The sequence below is a fragment of the Papaver somniferum genome, chromosome 7 (genome assembly GCF_003573695.1).
Source record: "Papaver somniferum cultivar HN1 chromosome 7, ASM357369v1, whole genome shotgun sequence".
NCBI lineage: Eukaryota > Viridiplantae > Streptophyta > Magnoliopsida > Ranunculales > Papaveraceae > Papaver > Papaver somniferum.
In genome coordinates, this window is record NC_039364.1 from 164,928,625 (window position 1) to 164,950,563 (window position 21,939).

A 21,939-nucleotide genomic window follows, 5' to 3' on the forward strand; every position below is an offset into this window, starting at 1 on the left:
ACAAGGTATCACATCCTTTGGTTATCCGTGAAATCAAATCCAACACTACTGCGGCGGGCGGGTTCAAGTTATAATTGTATCAAAGAAAACCAGCTGGTTATGATAGACTGGTGCGTGTTCTTATATTTTTGTTCATTTTATATTATTCCTATAAATCTTAGGTAATTACCGTTTGATGTTATGTCATTACGTATAAAAAACAGGTGAATAGGTTCAAGCGTGTTTCCAAAATGTTAACTGCATGCCTGAAGAGCGGAGATCCCATGCCAGCTGAGAAGATCAAAGAGGCTAGAGATCTAGTTGATAATATGGATAACGAAGATTATGCTGCCCAGTTTGGGGAGAAAGTCACGAAGAGGCATCACCCAAGGTGGCAGTATCAAAGACGGGTAAAAGAACTCGAGCTTCATCGAGCGCTGAAGTGCTCCAACTGAAGCTCCAACTGAAGGTGCTCAAACCCGTGGTCGTGCAGGACTGGGTCACGGTCGTAAAGTAAAGAAGAGCAGATAAATGACAATGATTTGTGTTGTACATTCGGAAGTTTGGGTAACTAAGTTAGACAAGTTCAAATGACAATGATTTGTGTGTACATTCGAAATTTTGGTAACTAAGTTAACTTCCGATTATTTCAAGTTCAAAATTTGAAAAGTATCAGTTTTTCCCAAATTCTGATTTTTGGGCCATCGTACATTCGGGACTTTACAAAAAAAATTATCCTCCGAATATTACAAGTTCAAAACAAACCATGCCATGGCTCTAGGTGGTTCCAAGGGACAATATAGAAGGTTAGACAACCCATATTCGGAAGTTTGGTAACTAAGTTAACTTCCGATTATTTCAAGTTCAAAATTTGAAAAGTATCAGTTTTTCCCAAATTCTGATTTTTGGGCCATCGTACATTCGGGACTTTACAAAAAATTATCCTCGAATATTACAAGTTCAAAACAAACCATGCCATGGCTCTAGGTGGTTCCAAGGGCCAATATAGAAGGTTAGACAACCCATATTCGGAAGTTTTGGTAACTAAGTTAACTTCCGATTATTTCAAGTTCAAAATTTGAAAAGTATCAGTTTTTCCCAAATTCTGATTTTTGGGCCATCGTACATTCGGGACTTTACAAAAAAATTATCCTCCGAATATTACAAGTTCAAAACAAACCATGCCATGGCTCTAGGTGGTTCCAAGGGCCAATAGAAGGTTAGACAACCCATTCGGAAGTTTTGGTAACTAAGTTAACTTCCGATTATTTCAAGTTCAAAATTTGAAAAGTATCAGTTTTTCCCAAATTCTGATTTTTGGGCCATCGTACATTCGGGACTTTACAAAAAAAATTATCCTCCGAATATTACAAGTTCAAAACAAACCATGCCATGGCTCTAGGTGGTTCCAAGGGCCAATATAGAAGGTTAGACAACCCATATTCGGAAGTTTGGTAACTAAGTTGACTTCCGATTATTTCAAGTTCAAAATTTGAAAAGTATCAGTTTTTCCCAAATTCTGATTTTTGGGCCATCGTACATTGGGACTTTACAAAAAAAATTATCCTCCGAATATTACAAGTTCAAAACAAACCATGCCATGGCTCTAGGTGGTTCCAAGGGCCAATATAGAAGGTTAGACAACCCATATTCGGAAGTTTTGGTAACTAAGTTAACTTCCGTTATTTCAAGTTCAAAATTTGAAAAGTATCAGTTTTTCCCAAATGATTTTTGGGCCATCGTACATTCGGGACTTTACAAAAAAAATTATCCTCCGAATAATATAGTCGTTTTAGAAATACCAACCTAATCGGTAGATAAAAATTTAAGTTCGCTACCGAATGTTTGTTCGGAGGGAATACGTGTATCGTTAGCAACCGATTGTAGTGCATCATTGATACGAAACCTCAACGGCCATATTTTCAGAAACCTCAACGCCATATTTTCAAAAATTAGAGCCGTTGGAACTCTAATCTATATAAGGAGGGTAACCCCTCTCAGTTATTATTGAGTAAAAATCAGAATGAAAAACCTTTTCAATGGCAAGTCCATCATCAATCGACAACATACTTCGAAGATGCAAGCGAACAACTACATCAATTGCAGCAATGGAAGAAGAAATACAAAAAGGAACAAACAACCCAAAAAAATTAAACCATCGTTAGTGGCAACGAAGGAGGAGGAAGAGGAAATCAAGGCTAAGAAGCGAGGTGAAGAACAATTCCATCATAGAGAAAGATTAAAACAAGTTGAGGAAGAGACCGAATGGATAAAAAATTATTACATTGTGAAAGATCTACCCAAAGAACAGCAGGACGATCGTATATTTTGGATTAACGTTTCATTGGGTCCTTTTGTTGGTAAGTACAAGAAGCACGCCACAATTATGAACCATCCCATGTTTCTTCAAGGGTGCACCATGTTATAAAATTGTGCACCGAGTACAACCGTATTCTTGCTAGGCACGAGACGACAGGTTTGCGGCACAAGATGCTTATTCCAAGTGGAGAGGAGAGTCGTTTTCTACATTTCGAAGCCGCGTTGATTGTTGCATCTCGGACTGGGAAAAAAGAATAACATGTGATGTTTGAGTGCTGTAAATTCAAATTTTTAATATTAATCGGCGGTTTGATAAAATATGGAATTCCCGAATATGATTAATCGGATTGAAGTGTTATAATACTGTTGTTCCGATTACATAGTTTCAAAAAAAATTATAGCCGTGCCTCGAAATACCCACCAAATCGGTAGATAGATATTTAAGAGTTCTACCGATTATAATATTCAGAATCAAAACGTGTATCATTACCAACCGATTATAATATTCGGAATCAAAACGTGTATCAAAGAGCCCGATTCCTACATTCGGAATCAAAACATTGTCATTACCAACCGATTATTATTGCGACCGATTAAATCATATACTTCACAAAAAATTCCAAAAAACTTGTACAAATTACATGTTCGAAAAAAAAACGATCAAACATCGTCATCATCCGAGGGGATCAATTCGAGTAACTCAGCGGGAAAGTTGTTGTCCATAACGCGATCCCAATCAACCATGTTGGACTCATATTGTTTCACCCAATCCTTGCAATGGTTCATCGGGAAGTAATCGTGCCACTTACTCAACGGAGGTAACGGACAATCTTTCTTTACTTAAACCTTGATAAAATGCATTTCATTCACAAATGCCATTACGATTCTTCTATCTTTAACCGACTCGTCGCAAGCCGTTCTTGTGGGTGCAAACGTCATGCTAAGTCCATACATAGGAGGAACAAAGAAATGTACCACGCAATTCAAAACGTCCGCTAGGAGATATCCAAATTTAGGCATTGTCATCCAATACTTGGATCCGATTGTCTTCAATCCCTTTCGGCACTTCACACGCGCAACTAAGTCTTTGAACTCTTGTTCTTTGTCGTATCTATCTCCTCGCCTCATCATCTCCATATAAAAACCCTTGTCCTTCACTAGTTGTACCGCCATCTTATTTCTTAAATATTGGCATTGGGTGACATCTTCGATATCCGCCTCTCTAAAGTAACCCATTTGTTCCGTAGCAACGTGAAACCCACAATTTCCATCCCCATCAACCTCGTCGTCGACAAAACAAATGGAATGATAAGTGGAGGGAGTTGTTCCAAATACTCTTTGTATATTGTATATGTGGATCGATTTGGTCTTCCATTAAGATCTCTAGGGAAACGAAGAGTACCTTTGTCCTCTTTTATAGTAAGAATTTCCATTGGTTGGGTTTGTTGCGAGGCGTTCATTTGCTCAACAACTTCTTCGACAACATTGGGTTGACTTACTTGAGAAGGCTCTGTAGAGATCTTTGGCCTTACTTGTCGGGTGGTTGGTCCACTTTGATCATTTCTTGGACGACCTCTTTTCTTAGGTTCCGGCTCATCTTCAAATTCGGCTTCCGAACGCTCGTGCCTAGACAATATTCTTTTATTAGACAAATACTCCTTCAACTCTTTTCTTTGGATGGTCCTCGACACTTCGGTGTTCGGCCTACCGGTGTTCTTTTGCTTAATAGGTTCATCAACCTCCCTTAAACAAGGGTGAAGGGCTTCCTCCAAATTATGCATCAATATTTTTTTTGGTGCCGTTTGATGTAGCGTAACGCTCGGCTATTCGTGCACACAATTCCGACTCCAAGAAAGACGGACCATCAACTACCGGGGTGTTCGGAGTGAAATTTAATTGCTTCCAAAATGGAGTGAATATTGATGTCAATCACTTCAACATACCTACCCAACTTATGACGACACGGGAGTCCAATACCTATCATATCCTTGCAAACACAAACCGTATTCTCGTCATCATAAGTTTTATATAACTTCAATTGTTTCATCATGCGATTTATTGCCCATCTTGAAACTTTATGAACAACTCCCTTAGAAGCAATTTTTCCTTAATATGTTCCATCGGGAATTGGTGTACACTAAATTGCATACATTTCCTAATCTTTACGAGATCACGATTGGTGAATTCATGGATTGCTTCTTGGATCGACACAACTCCATTTTGACTACCAATTAGTATTTTCTTTAGTCGACCATGAGACCCCTCCGCAATGCTTGTCGCCTCGTTCTTGAAGTTACGATATTCATATGTCCATGCAAACACAAACCTCTCCTTAATCGTTAACCATTGTTTTTTACAATACTCAACCGGTTTTGGGTAGTCCGTGCCGTATTCATCCTCAAATTTCTTCAAGTTACATTCGTAAATTTCCTCGGTCATCGACCAAACGATTTTGTCCCATGCTTTCATGAACATTTTCCAAATAATTCCATCCTCCTTCCACTTTTCTTCAAATACCTATCCTCTTCCTTACGTTCTTCCACGGTTAATTTACTAATGCGCTCATCCTCTTCCTTTGACCTCTTGGTACCCTTCCTTGGTCTTTTAGCTTGGAAATGATGATGGCAATTGGTTTTGAGATTGCATTGAATGTGCCACGTACATTGCAAGTTTTGGGCTTCCGGAAACACTACCGCTATTGCATGCATTAAGGCTTGATCGTTATCCGTTACAATAACCCTTGGAAAATTATCACCGTTATAAATGGACCTCAACGTCTCCAACATCCAAATGAAACTCACATTGTTCTCATGATCCATTAAACCCCATGCAATCGTAAACGTGTTTTTGTCCGAAGTATGGCAAGCAATGTTCAACAACGACATGTTATACTTGTTTGTCTTATAAGTAGCATTTATAAACAAAATTTGATGAAAGCATTGAGCCAATTGGATCATTTCGGGATGTGCCAAGAAAATACGAACCACTATACCATCCTTTTCTTCCCTTCTCAAGGTGTAGCCGTGTAACTCCGCTAACCACTCCGATTGTTGCATGACCGTTCTACCATCCCATTCAGTCATTTTGATCGTATCTAGAGCCGACTTAATTGTAGACAACGACGACAAGTTGTCAGGGTCGTCCGCCTTTATTTTACTTAAGATCGCACTCGCGTTTTGGATCCGCATAGACCTCACCGTCTGCATTTGATGTGGTTTTAACTTGGCAACCATTACATGTCCAATTAAATTCAACGGATCATCATGGTTGTGACAACCGTTATCAACTTTATACATTTTATACTCTTTACCTTTAATACCGTCGGGCTTATAGAAGACAATCTTAAATGGGCATCCTATCTTCTTGGTATTGCTTCGGTATTTCCTATTCGTCTTCCGTACGTACTTACTATTCTTTCCCTCGTGACTCTTTCGCGTCCCACCTCGCTCACAAATCATTTCAAATCGAGTGTCACTAACATGATTATTTTGAAGTACCACGCACATGTTATCTTTTGCCTTGTTCATAAGCCATTCCTTTGCCTCCTTCTTACTTCCAAATGTCTAAACGTGCATAAAACAAAACAAATCTAATAAGCATAACCATTTAACATATAAATTTTGAAAAAAAAGAAAAGTAGTAATGAGTATACCAAATCGTTTGCATAGTATAGGGAAGTGTCGGGCCTCAAATAGAAATCATCAACAAACTCTTCAACGGCCTGCATATGAAAGCAACAAATTATTATACAATAATCGGAGGTTATTAAATAAGTAAAACTCCCGAATATACTATATTCGGAATCCTATCGGTTACCCAAAACACCCGATTTATGCAAATGAATGTACACAGTTTACTGAGTGCAAAACATGATATAATCGGAATCTAAAATATATAGTACAACAGCCGAATATAAATAACCGGGAGATAACTTTAATCGATAAACATCCGATTTTAAAGTTTTCGGAAATTTTATTTTGAGGCCACTGTTATATTCGGCAGTCAAATAATGTTAAACTATTACCGATTATAAAGGATAAGAATACTGAGTTTTGAAATTTTTTGAGGAATTCGTTTTTGGGGCCATTCGGAGGTAAATAACTCTACATAACTACCGAATGTAGATTTTTTTGGAAAACCAGTTTGGGTTTTTTTCTCATATTCGGCAGTAAACTACTATCTTGGAACTACCGAATATACATATTTGGTACTCAGTGTGTTATATTCGTAAGTTTATTCGAGAAATTATCTACCAAATCTGGGTAGTTCATGGCATTCAATGCATGCAATAATCGGTTTTTCTTGTTTACAAAAGCACACAAACGCATGCAAATGGAGTATTTGAGTTTCTTAACACAATACATGTGTTTTACATGCATCGTTAGCTTCAATATCAGGCGATTCTCCGTTTTCTTCCATGAAAGGGTCGTCTAGGTTTTCCTCTCCACAAAAGTTTGGATCATTCAACATATACCCCAAATCGTCTTCGCCATGATTCTCACCTTCTTCTTCATATCCATCCATTTTTGTACTGATAAAATGGGTTTTCCCTTTTTTCCTTCACATTCTTCTCTATAACTCTAACAACTCAAAAATGAAAAAGAAATGGAAAAAATGAAACATAAATCATTCTAATACTGCACCGACTACAATCGGAAGTCTGGGTAATATTATGTCTTCCGATTACAATCGGAGGATAACAATGTTATCATATCCTCCGAATATATAAGTGTAATTTCGCCATTACGAATTACGCGAGATAAGGGCTGGCTACATTTTCCCTTTGGGTGACCTTTTTTGTTTTATTGTTGGCCCCTAAATCCTTTTGAGTGGCCCCTAAAAACGCGACGATAATTTTAGGTATCTTTAGGAAATAAAATAGATATTGTTACCTTATTAGTCGTATTGCATGCAATCCCCAAAATAACTGGGCGTGCATAATGCTAATTAACCTTGATATTGATTTGTGTGTGTACAGAATGTCGAAATGATCACAACAGGCATGCAAGCAAATTTCCCAATTTATATGCATGTAGACACAAAACTTTCATCAAACAAAAAATCAACTCCATAAATTATTTATTATTTACTCGTCAAAATTACTAGTAAGAGATGTTGATGATGATGGGTAGTAGGAGGAGCAAGCTGACAAGTGCATTTCTGCTTTCTGTTGTTGTTATATTTGCAGCGTTAGTGTTGGAGTGTTCATCTCGTGAGCAGGCCCAGTTTTATGCAGATATAACTACGGTCTTCCTAGTGAACGATATATCAGAAAAAACCCCGCTCAAATTTCATTGCTATTCAAGCGAAACAGATTTTTGAGACCAGACATTAACATATGGTCATGCATTTTCTTGGACATTCAGAATAAATTGGTCATGGTCAACAAAATTTTGGTGTGATATGTCCTTTTATACTGAAGAAGGAAAAATTATTCACGGTGTATACCATGTATACAAGGCCAACAGAGAGTACCACAAATATGGGAATGACTGTCATTATTATGTTCGCAGGGATGGTGTGTATCGGCGCAGGTACGAGAAGAAGGATTATACTTTTTATTTTGATCGAGTTTATCAGTTTCCATAGCCAGCAAATGTGGAAAGGGTATTTGCTGCTTAATCACAAACACCCACTGGCTATCTATTTATTTAGGAAGGAGCAAAATGGCTAATTAGAAGTTTTAAAATGCTAGCTTTCTTAGATTTTATCTTTGCTCTAATTTGGGTAGCTTTCTTATGTGATTGTTGTTATTGAATAAATTTAATTGTTGATCAAGATTCAAGAAATTATTAATTTGGTTTTGGTTCTCGCAATGGTTGGTTATCGATCAAAAATGCACGAGCAACACGCAAACCAAAGACTGTCATTTGATTATGAAAAGAATATATGTTCATCTAACTCGTTCAAGTCTGTAACTTCCTCGGGTTATTGATTGACCTTTGATTATGCAGTTGATAAACTAACTTACAGAGCATGAATATGTGCTTTCTTAACCATAGAGCATGATAACAACATATAAAGTATAGGCTAAATTAACTCATAGGTGAGTCACAAATAAGTTCAACTTAGCTTCGGCTGATTCAACAAAGAATAGGACAACAAAACATAGCGTTTATCTTCATAAAGTGACGTTCAACTATCACTTTTCGTGTTTTATTGTTCATCACCAACTTCTGAATGAAGAAAGCTGTTTGACTTATAATTTGTTTCAATTGTCAATCCAATATCACTTTCTAACTGTCATAAAATCCTAATTGTTTCGATATAACCTAACGTATCAATGTGTTTTTCATAAACGAAGAACCTAATTTGTTTCTATTGTCAGCCAAATAACACTCTATAACTGTCATAAATCCTAGCTTTTTTGATCTAAACCTAGTTTGTTCTATTGTCTATATCAATACATTAACGAAAACAACATTACGGTTCAACTAGTTTTATTTTTATTTTCATACGTTTGTGTGATTTTTATATTTATGTTTTAATCAAAACTTAAAAAAAAAAATCATAAATAAAATCTTTTAACTACTTGAAAAATATGAATTTTAAATAATTGAAAAATAATATATATGATAAAGGTAGTTTTTTCATTATTAGAAAACAGTGGAAGAGCATCTCCAATGGATCCTCGATGTGGTTACTACGTGGATAGTGTTTAAAGACATCATTTTGGGAAAAAGGTGACAAGAATTCATAATTTTTCTGAAGTTTGAAATTTTTATCTCCAACACAAAGTCTAGTTTTATTTGGGAATATAGCTGGAACAATTTTATTGGCTAATTTTACCTTTTAAGAATCTTAAAAATATCTTCACATCCTTTAATTATCCTTTGAAACTAGAAGTTCCGTTAGAGGATGTCAATCTAACCACCTGTCAAATCAGCTTCACAATATCTCCGTACATTCCCGTTGGAAATGATTTTTAGGAAAAAATAGCATAAGCCTTAAAAATAAGGAACCTAACATCCTCTCATTGGAGATTCTCTAAGGGGTTGTTCTTTTACTATTCGGTCACTCTATTTTAACTTATTTTGTATGTCCCGTAACACTTTTTTTTCTTTCTAATTACCTATTCTAAGTTGGGCTATAAATTTGTCCAAAAATACACAAGGCTGTTAATGTGGGTACCATTTTGCTCAGGGGTGCAATTGCTTTTTTTTTTTTTTTTTTGTACGACACAGTTACAAGTTTGACGTCAGTCGTCAGTCAGTGGATCTTCACCTTGTCTCAGTAATGAATGAGTAATCGATAGAGGTTCTTTGACATGAAAACAGTAATTTGTTATTGAGAAAAAAAAATTTGAAAAGAATTTGTTATTGAGAATGGATAAGAAGGAATATATTTCTTCTTTAATGATGATTTTCATGATTATAATTCTAGGTATCCTTGGGAAGTAAATAGATATGTTACCATATTAGTCATATTGCATGCAATTCCAAAAATAACTGGGCGTGCATATTTCTAATCTTGAATTGTGATTTGTGTGTGTACACAATGTCGAAATGATCACAGTTCATATGCAGAGGGATGCAGTAAAACATAATGCACATGGCAATATGGTAAACTAACTTACAGAGCATGATAACGACATAGAAAGTACATGCTAAACTAACTCACAAGTTGTGAGTTACAACCAAGTTCAACAACTGCCATTACAAACAACATTGCTTACAAACTCATTACTGACAGACAAACAACTTTAGATTAACTTGCAAGCTAAAAAAACCAACTTAATATTCAAAACCAACTTGAGGTTGAAGATCGATTGGATTATCAAGTTCACCATTTTTTATTGCTTCTCAGATGACAAAGAGAAAACTTTGAACTTAAAAACGAAAGGTAGGCATTTTAATCCGACCACGACTCCGTTTAAACAGCCGTTTGGGCAGTATGGTAATAGTTTAAACATAACACGACTCGTCACAGAAAGTAAAGGTCAATACCGGTCAAATACAGTCAATGTGTATTCCGACCGAGTATCCTACTCGAACCTAGACGAATATCGGTATCAGTAGCAGCAGCGACAACAAAAACAACGTGGTCCTTTCTGAAACTCAAGCTGGGTCTGGTTCTTTTTACATGAGAATCTTGAATCTTGATGTATAAAAAAAATACAAAAAAATACAACAAGAAAACTAAAGTACCAACATTCGCTGTAATGTTCAGCAATGTACTGAATTTCACCATTTTTTCTCGCATAGCTCAGCTCCAGATCTGGCTAGCTAGTTTTTCTTCTCGAATATTAAAGGTTGCCGAACTTGCAAGCTCTATCTAGCTGATTTTGGATTTGATAGTAACTTTTAAATGCATAAGAAACGTTACCTCGTGTATCTAAATTCCAACATGATGTTCCATAGCCAAGGCTTGTGCAATCAGCGAGACTACATGCGTAGCTCACACTCAATGCAACTTATGGATCATCAAGACTTGATTTTGGTGACATGACACACCATTTCTTTTCCTGATACACCACTCCTATAGCTGCAACCAACATTCCTGTGTTAGTTGTTCCAAGGTTGAGCGGGTACTTCGCCTGCCCATCAAAATAAAAAATACCCCAATGTCTTTCAAAGTTTCCTGGACTGATACTCTTGGCGTCCTCATCAATCAAACTGATTAAAAATATACATCGACGGGGCCACTTCTCATTGGGGTCCCTTTTCCAGTCGCAATGTGAGTCATAAAACCTTGATTAAAACGCTGTGCGTACATGAGATTTGCATTCCTATCTCCATCAGTAGGCCACCCAATCTCTCCTATGATGATGGGCATGTTTGCAACCTCTACAGCGCACAAGGGTGTCATGAATCGCATCAAACATGTTAGTATAGGATATTTCACCATCAATAATTGGCGCTCCATTCCCTTCAAAGAAAGCATAGTCAACTGGGAAATTTTCATCAATGTAGAGGCTTATTCTTAAATTTTGATATGTAGATCAAATTCAAGATGGATATCATTGATGTTAGATAAATAATAAAAACAAATCAATGATAAAATAAATCAATCAAGAATAAATAAATCTACATACCAAAACAATAATGGAGACGATGTTTAACGTGGTTCGGTCAACTCGACCTACGTCCACAAGCAACCCCGTAGGGTGAATAATAATATTGATCATCAGAACATTCTGAGATTATTTTACAATTACATTGAGACACTTTATTTATAGAGTACTAATAGTTAATATAGGATATTATATTATTCTCTATAATATATACCCTAATTAACTAGAATATGAGTAATAGGAAATTACCTAGATATTTGACTTGTCTAGAAAACTACCTAAATTACACAAGATCTTTTTATTCTTGGAAACTTAACTAATCTCCGTCGATCTTCTGATAACTTGAGTCTTGATCACTTCATCTTGACTTTGACTTCAGTTTGAATATTGTATGGTCTTCACTTCACGTGCCACGTATATCATGGTCACTTGACTTAACCTCCACTTCACGTGTCTTACTGCACAGTTACTTGATTTAGTCTTCACTTCACCATATAGTTTCCTCGGTCCTTTTCTGCACCTCGGCTACTTGTTTGTATCTGCTATATATTCTAATACTTATGAAGCGGTAGATGTTGACAGTAAAGGGTGCGCCATTGTCATTCAAGAACTTGGTAATGTCAATCATGACCTGGTGGATGTCTGACCGAAAGTCACCACCAGAAAGGAGGCCTGCTTGAGTCGTCGTATATACATCTGCATTTTGTGGGCAAGTAACCTTAACCTTGCTGCCAAGACCAGCTTTTATGAGGGCTGCCTGGATATTCCGAAGCGCGGGAAAGGTTGTTTCAAGGAAGGTTCCATTATAAGTTTTTAAGAATGGCTCGTTTCCAACTGCCACATACCTGTATAAAACAGTAGGTGCTGGTGAGCTAACAGTGGGATCACAAAGTTTAATTATTATGATATATATTGATTAAAAATTTGAAAGGGAAATTTCTATCTAGCAGTCTTTTGTAGCATGACAATGTTTTATGTAGCAGTCTTTTGTAGCATTACTGGTGAGCTAGCAGTCTTTTGTAGCATGACAATGTTTTATGATCAAAACTGTATAAAACAGTAGGTGCCATAGAGTACCACAAATGTGGAAATGACTGACATTATTATGTACGTAGGGATGGTGTGTATCGGCGCAGGTACGAGGATAAGGATTACACTTTTTATTTTGATCGATTTTATCAGTTTCCATAACCAATAAATGTGGAAAGGGTAGTTGCTGCTTAATCTCAAATATCTTTCGGCTTTCTATTTATTTTTGTAGGAGCAAAATGGTTAATTAGAAGTTTTAAAATGCTAGCTTTTCTTAGACTTTATGTTTGCTCTAATTTCGGTAGCCTTCTTATGTAAATGTTGTTATTGAATAAACTTAATTATTGATCAAGATTCAAGAAATTATTAATTTGGTTTTGGTTCTAGCAATAGTTGGTTGTAATACTGCTCGATCAAAAATGCACGAGTGATGGTATTTTTCAATGATGTTGTACTAAGATGATTCGTTCACTCAGATTTGTTGAGAATTTATTTTAAGACTTAATAAAGAAAATAACGAAAAATATATATACACAATTTGTCACAAGATGAAGAGACACTGAGACGCGGGATTCCACTACTTTTCATATTGTTATGGTTCAGTCATTAACTCTAGACAATATAGCTCAAACAAAAGAAGTTGTGACTCTAGTTCTTTGCCAAAAATAGATTTCGTAAAATATTATTTGTAAGTTAAAAGCATGACGCATCTAAAGTATTTAGAACTAAGCATGCGACATCTAACAAAATAACAAATAATTAATAGAAATCATAAAAGCAATTAAAACTATGCAAAAAGTCAATAAAAGAATTAATTCATTTACCACAATCATGAAAAGTTGTTTCCTCCGTTGTCCCAGTGATGGGGTCTAGCTCATCATGTTGTTGGAAACACACTCAAAAATCATTATTATTGCTCAAAGGGTGTTTACAAATGATGAAAAGGGAGAAATAATTCAAAATCGGGTTTGTAACAATTATGTTTGTTACAACCCAAAGAACGATACAGAGGATGTGTCACTGTTACTGTTGCTCTAAGACCCACGGCTCTCTGTCGCAAACTCTGTAGCAAATACGACCCACGGCTAAGTGTCGTTGTCACTGTTGGAAAACGACTGTCCTGGTAAGTTTGTTCTTCGTGGTCTTTAGCTTTGCAACAGCAGAAATTGAGTTTCTGCAATTTGATCTTCTAGACTCTCTGGTGCTCTATAATTCTCCCCAAACTCTCCATCCCCCTTTATAAAACACCAGCACCCTTTATATAGCCAGTAGCACCAAGAAATCTCGCTATAACTCAAGATAATTCTCTCTTAACTCGACCTTGATGAAAAATATTTTGGGAATATTTTCTTCCCTGATTTAGCTTCTCACGCTGTTTCCCCACGCCAAATTACTCTCAACGCATCCAGTCATTGTCCAGAAGTGTTCCAACATGCAGCAGCCACGCGAAAATCTCTTGGTCACTCAATCAGGACTCGGAATGGAAAACCAACCCGTGATGCTCTGATTTCATATCTTGGGTTATCTAGCCAAATTTGATCGAAAAAAACACCCATACCAGCTTTGTTATGACAAATCTCATCTACCCATGAAGTTTCAGGGATTGAATCTCACTAAATAACGTCCAAACATCCGATTGAAAATCTGCCAGTTCACTTCACCATTTTCCCGCCAAAACAAAATTTTGAATTTGTTAAAGAAGGTCACCCCTTATCCAGTAGTCTCCCCTTATCCGTTACTGGAGTCCGAATAACATATGTCCTCCGGGGTGCCTTTAACAACTTTTTGAGCCGAATTTTTCATCAATATTTATTTCCAAAAAATACCTACAAACACACAAAACACCATAATAAGGACGAAAACAAGTACTAACAATACGAAACATTGATGACAAATTAGACACATAAATGCGTCTATCAAATACCCCCAAACTTATTATTTGCTAGTCCTCGAGCAAAACTAAAAAAATAAATAAAACCGAGTTAATGTCGGGAGGGTTTACCAGAGGTGTACCCACAAAACCATTACTCCAGACCCTAGCTATCTACGCAGAACCTTGGAAGGCACTAAAGAATCTCCTTGGTTGGCATACAATCACTGACTACAGGAGGAAGTACCCTGATGCGAAATTCCAATTTATATACACGAGTTTGCACTCAAGCATACTTAAATTCATATAAAGTGACAGAGCTCTACTCAGATAGTTTCTGGACATCATAAACCGGAGTCAACCAATCACATGGATAGATTAAGAAGATGGATGTAGAGAAAAACGTGGATGATGTTGACTAAGGTGAACCTATCCTAATGGACTGAGATACTGGTCTGGACTAATATCAACACACTGGCATATACAAGGGAACCAGTGGTCGATAATCCTAACTCTAGGTCAACTCAGATGGCATATACAAGGGTACCAGTGGTCGACTTTATTGTATTTATTCCGGTTGGTCTGGTGGTCTGGTCTCAATTTTATTTTTTTTTAATCTCAGTCACTCTATTTCACCCTAGCAATGGTAAAAAGAAGAAATAAAAAGAACTGATCAGGATTCTTTCGATGTTTCCATCACGAGGATATGGCGAAACTACCATGTTTTCTTTTTCTAACACCTGAGCTCTGTGCCTTTATGAATAAACTCTTTAGATGTTTTCATCTAATCAGATTGGTTCCTCAACTCCCACAACCAAAATGCTTCCATCCACTTAGACTGGTTACTGCCATCCTTAACAAACATAAATTTCTAGGCTCTGGAGTTTATTTATTGAAACTAAAAAGAAGTTTCTTCCCCACCCCCAAACTTAAATCTAACATTTTCCTCAATGTTCTAAAGATAAAATTAAGAAACATGAACAAGGAGAAACTATTACCACTTGAGGGAAAAGAAATAAGGAAGAATATTACCGTGTCGCATGAAAATGGGTTACCTCCCAAGAAGTCCTAAGTTTAAAGTCTTCAGCTAGACCTTGGAAGAATTAGTCACCTCGTAGAATCATATAGCAGTAGCCGAAATAATTGTGGGTCATCTGGATCAAAAAATGTTACCCACAAGAAGAGGAAACTGCAACAGACCAAGAAGATACCGAACATACCCTTGCTTAAGACAACTACATCTAGTTGTGGTTCAGGTTCAGGCTTTATAAAAGGGTCTAAATAAAAGGTTTTCATCGGTTGGATTTCCTCAAAGCTAAGATCCGGTTCAGGTATCAGAGTCTGGAAAAACTCAACTAAGAACTTAGAAGCACATAACAACAACCTGAATAATTGGGGATCCTCTAAGTCAATAAGATTTGACTCACAAAGTTGACCATAATGATGATCATTCTTAAAAAAATGTGTCGACCCTAATATCCTAAAGTAATTAGGTTCAGTCTCAAAACTTAATAACTGACACATCTGAAAATCATATGTTCCCACAATTAGAAGAAAAGTTTTTGGTGGGAAAACAAAGTCAATCTTGGTATCATAGCCTGGGTTAACCACATCAACCAGAGGATGGGTTTCTAACAACTGAGCTTCTTTTTGGACATTACTAGGTTCGGGAAAACGTGTATGGAGATAATCTTGTAAGATGGTTGAGGCACAAATGTCAAGTCCTACACGAGGGAACTTTCTAAGAGTTAAAGGTAAAGCACAGGGAGAATGATAATCACCCCCAAACTTAGAGTTTTGGGTGTCTCTAGATAGACTAACTACAATTTCTTGATCATCGGAATCCTGAAAATGGTCAATTGCTTCTTTTAGGTTATACTCAGGTGATGCATCCTCACTCATATTTAAAAGCTCTACGAGTTCATCTTCTTCGTCTAAGATTATTGTTTCTAAATCGCTAGACTCTAAAACATTATTCTCAGAATAAACTCGTTCCTCTAAATCATTATCGGCTTTGTAAACAGGAAATACTATATCGTCTAAAACGAGGGTATCTCTAGTCAAATCCTCGTCCTTTTGAATAGGTGAATAATTATTAAAATTATTTGGATTTGAACTAGAAATAATATTATCATTGTAAAGCTCAATTGGAGTAACCATTTCATGATCACTATTCCTACATAAGTATGATTCTCCATCAACACTATCCTCATCATAATAACATGAAAGAGATCGAACCTCATCTAAAATAGTGTCTCTAATTCTATCCTCGTCATCTTGATTAGGTGAATAGTAACTATCCTCATTTTCAAGGGTAAAACTGGGAACACTGTGTTGGAAATTCATATAATTTCGAGTTATTCTTTCGTTCTTCTCAGCTATCCACTTGAGGTGGTCAGAAGGTTCACTTATTATTGTAGTTCTTTTGTCTATAATTATACTATTCATCTCAGCTAACTTACGCGTCGACTCAGCTAACTTCCTGAGGGACTCTTCTAAAGGAGGAATAGGAACAGAGGGATCATAAAAGGACTACTTTTTAATAGTTTGATTGTATCCTCTAGAGACGAAGAACTAGTACTATAATATTCTTGCTCGTAAGACTGATGCATGTGTGGATAGTAATTGGGCTCACCAGGGTATGACCCATATCCTTCCGAAGGTTGGCGTTCCCAACCACTATTCACACTATGGTAATAGTAATGTCCATATTGTTCAGTTGGATAATCATATTCATTGTGATGGCTATTATAATACCAGTTTGACATCTTAACTACAAGGGAATTCTACACAAACACAAACAAGGCTGACTCGACCACAACAAACATATTTTATCTAGCAAACAAAAAGCATGATGGCTCCCTTAGATTGTTTCTAGACCAGCTTCTAATCTTTCGAAAGGGAATTCGTTAAAATTTGAGCAAACCCCTCTGGAATCAATCCGAGTTAAAGAAGTTGAATTGAGGCGAGGGAAGTTCATTGGAGCTTTGATTCCCAAGGCCTCACCGGAATTACAAGGCGGCGCAGTCACGCATTCAACTCACAGAAACCATCATGAACTTCGAAGTATGCTTAAAAGAGTAACCAATATTTTTCGAATGACTTTCCTATTAAGCTCGTTACCCTATCGGTCTCGTTCTAGTCAGTATTTTAAGCTTTGGTTCGCGTAGGTTACGTGTTCCTAAGGCGGGCAAGAAGGAAACGGTGATGAAATCCGAGTCCTTATCTTGATTTGGCCAGGCCTTTCCCTTTACTAGAAAATTAAATCCGATTTCAGGTCCTCAACATATACGCATACAAAATCATCCAGTAAACCCACTGACAGGGGATTCACGGGTGTTTAGAATTCTTACCTCCCGTTCCAGACGGGGGATGAACCGTTGAAGTTGACTCGGGCCACAACTCCAATGTCTTGTACGAACCCGAGGGGCCGAGACGATATCGTAATCGTCGTCCTTCTCTGCACACAGTTTATATTTAAAACTACCCTTCTGTAGGGTTTAAAAAAAATAAAGTCCCAAAGTTCAGTGTCCGAAAATAAAAAAAATGTCCAAAAATAAAAGATTACAAAAATAAAAACCTTAATTACAGTTTCTAAAAAAAATAAAATAGAATATCTATATACAAAAATTTTCTTCTTCACTCCTTTTGGATTCCTCCTTTCTTTTCTTCTTTAGCTTCGCTTTTGTTTTCAGCACTTTCTCCCCCTTTTTTTAGCTCAGTTCCAAATCTGAAAGCAAACAAGAAATACCAAAAGGCGTCAAAATGAAAAAATAAAAAAAAAACCTAAAAACAAATTTATAAACAAATCCGCGTCGGCGGCGCCAAAAATTGATGGTATTTTTCAATGATGTTGTAGTAAGATGATTCATTCACTCAGATTTGTTGATAATTTGTTTTAAGACTTAATAAAAAAAATAAGGAAAAATATATATACACAATTTGTCACAAGATGAAGAGACGCTGAGACGCGGGATTCCACTACTTTTCATATTGTTATGGTTCAGTCATTAACTATAGACAATATAGCTCAAACAAAAGAAGTTGTGACTCTAGTTCTTTGAAAAAAATAGATTTCGTAAAATATTATTTGTAAGTTAAAATCATGACGCATTTAAAGTATTTAGAACTAAGCATGCGGCATCTAACAAAATAACAAATAATTAATAGAAATCATAAAGCAATTAAATCTATGCAAAAAGTCAATAAAGAATTAATTCATTTACCACAATCATGAAAAGTTGCTTCCTCCGTTGTCCCAGTGATGGGGTCTAGCTCATCATGTTGTTGGAAACACGCTCAAAAATCATTATTATTGCTCAAAGGGTGTTTACAAATGATGAAAAGGGAGAAATAATTCAAAACCGGGTTTGTAACAATTATATTTGTTACAAACCAAAGAACGATACAGAGGATGTGTCACTGTTACTGTTGCTCTAAGACCCACGGCTCTCTGTAGCAAATACGACCCACGGCTAAGTGTCGTTGTCACTGCTGGAAAACGACTGTCCTGGTAAGTCTGTTCTTCGTGGTCTTCAGCTTTGCAGCAGTAGAAGTGGAGTTTCTGCAATTTGATCTTCTCGACTCTCTGGTGCTCTATAATTCTCCCCAAACTCTCCATCCCCCTTTATGAAACACCAGCACCCTTTATATAGCCAGTAATACCAAGAAATCTCGCTATAACTCAAGATAATTCTCTCTTAACTCGGCCTTGATGAAAAATATTTTGGAAATATTTTCTTCCCTGATTTAGCTTCTCACGCTGTTTCCCACGCCAAATTACTCTCAACGCATCCAGTCATTGTCCAGAAGTGTTCCAACATGTAGCAGCCACGCGAAAATCTCTTGGTCACTCAATCAGGACTCGGAATGGAAAACCAACCCGTGATGCTCTGATTTCATATCTTGGGTTATCTAGCCAAATTTGATCGAAAAAAACACCCATACCAGCTTTGTTATGACAAATCACATCTACCCATGAAGTTTCAGGGATTGAATCTCACTAAATCACGTCCAAACATCCGATTGAAAATCTGCCAGTTCTCTTCACCATTTTCCCACCAAAACAAATTTTTGAATTTGTTAAAGAAGGTCACCTCTTATCCAGTGGTCGCCCCTTATCCGTTGCTGAAGTCCGAATAACATATGTCCTCCGGGGTGCCTTTAACAACTTTTTGAGCCGAATTTTCCATCAATATTTATTTCCAAAAAATACCTACAAACACACAAAACACCATAATAAGGACGAAAACAAGTACTAACAATACGAAACATTGAGGACAAATTAGACACATAAATGCGTCTATCAACGAGCAGCGCACGGGCCAAAAGTAATGCCCTTTGATTATGACAAGAATATATGTTCATCTACTTCGTGTAAGTCTGTAACTTCCTTAGGTTAGTGATTGACCTGATTCTGATTTTATAAGCAACTACACCCATAAGTTGCACACACCCAATAACTTTTTCTATATGTACGTCTCAAAGACTTGAATCTGAATAATGAACTCTAAATTTACAAAGATGTGGGAGTCGTAGTAATCACCTACCGAATAGAGAAAATCGCAACATACAAACTTTAACAAGGAGAAACTATAAGCAGGAACACTGTGAATGATCAAATGCAGTTGTTGTAAGATGTATTCGTATGTAGAGGAATGCAGTATAACATACTGCACATGGCAATCTGATAAACTAACTTACAGAGCATGAATATGTGCTTTCTTAACCATAGAGAGTGATAACGACATAGAAAATATAGGATAAACTAACTCACAAGTGAGTCACAAATAAGTTCGATTTAGGTTCGGCCGATTCAACAAAGAATATGACAACAATGCATAGTGTTTATCTTGAATATCACTTTTCGTGTTTTATTGTTCATCAACAACTTCTGAATGAAGAAAGCAGATTGACTGATAATTTGTTTCAATTGTCAGTCCAATATCACTTTCTAATTGTCATAAAATCCTAGTTATTTCGATATAAACCTAATGTATCAATTTGTTTTTCATAAACGAAGAACATAATTTGTTTCTATTGCTAGCAAAATTTCACTCTATAACTGTCATAAGTCCTAGTTTTTTCCATTTAAACCTAATCTATCAGTATATTAACGAAAAACAACATTACGGTCAACTAGTTTTACTTTTATTTTCTTACGTCTGCATGATATTATTTTTATATTTTAATCAAAATTTCTTACAAAAACTGAAAAACATAAATAAACTTTTTTAACTTATTGAAAAATATAAATTTTAAATAATTGAAAAATAGTATATATGATAAAGGTAGTTTTTTCTCATTACAGTTGAACCTCGATAAACGAATGTTCGGTAAATGAATAACCTCGCCAAATGAATAATTTTCTCCGGTCCCGACTTGGGCCAAGGTGATAAATGAATAACCTCGCTTAATGCATTAATGAATAAAAAAAGTTGGATCCTTAAAGGCCCTATATAAATGTAAACGAATAATCACTGAATTATATATATAAATAAACCAAAATACATAGTCAGAAAATTTTACATAAAAATATATGTAGGAGTGAACTAAAAAAAATCATATATGGTTGATTGTCTTTTTCTTCCACCTAAACCAAAATGCACCGTATCCTTAATTTTATGTAATGCTTGCACAATTTCTGGAATATTTTGCTCGTGTTGTAGCAAGTAGTTTTTTAAAGTGACCATCGCTTTAAAAGCATCTTTAGATGACACATTTGGTACGACGCTACTATCATCTGGTTCAGGATCATTTTCATTATTCATTACTAACTTAATAATTTCTTCGTCTGTTGGAGATTCCATAACTGCATCATTCTCGATAAATAAATAACCCCGCTAAACGAATATTTTTTCGTTGTCCCTATAACATTCATTTATCGAGGTTCGACTGTATGAGAAAATAGTGGATAAGGGGTTGTTCTTTTACTATCCGGTGCCTCTATTTTAATTTAGTATGTCCCAGAATTTTTTTTCTTTCTAATTACCTATTCTAAGTTGGATATAAATATGTCCAAGAATACACGCTTGAGCCCAGTGTAAACAGATTTCCTAGCGCAGTTTCTTAGTGCAGTCAGTGGATCTTCTTCTCCTTGTCACAAGATGAGTTTGGCGTCAGCCAGCTTTTTTTTTTTTCTTTTATAGCACAGTTACAAGTTTGGCGTCAGTCGGCGATCTTCACCTTGTCTCAGTAATGAGTAATCGATAGAGGATCTTTGACATGAAACCAGTAATTTGTTATTGAGAATGGATAAGGAATATATTTCTTCTTTAATGATGATTTCATGATAATAACTTTAGGTATCCTTGGGAAGTATATAGATATCATATTGCATGCAATCCCAAAAATAACTGGGCGTGGATATTTCTAACCTTGAATAGTGATTTGTGTGTGTACTCAATATCGAAATGATCACAACAGGCATGGAAGCACAATTTCCCTGTTTATATGCATGTAAACACAAAACTTGTTCGTCTTAAAAAAAAAAAAACCTCCAAAGAGTATTCATTGTTTTCTCGTCAAACTTACTAGCAAGAGATGCTGATGATGATGGGTGGTAGGAGGAGCTGACAGGTGCATTTCTGCTCTCTCTTGTGGTGATATTTGCAGCGTTAGTGTCAGAGTGTTCATCCCGCAGGAGTTATTATGGTCTGATTACGGTCTTCCTAGTGAATGAAATATCAGAAAATACCCTGCTCAACTATCGTTGCTATTCAAGCGAAAC

At 36.3% G+C, this 21,939-nt stretch overlaps 1 pseudogene; it reads right to left on the bottom strand.

Annotated features, from left to right (window-relative positions):
- Positions 1–10,543: 10,543 nt before the first annotated feature.
- Positions 10,544–12,381, bottom strand: LOC113295497 (annotated as a pseudogene).
- Between the last annotated feature and the right edge of the window lie 9,558 nt (positions 12,382–21,939).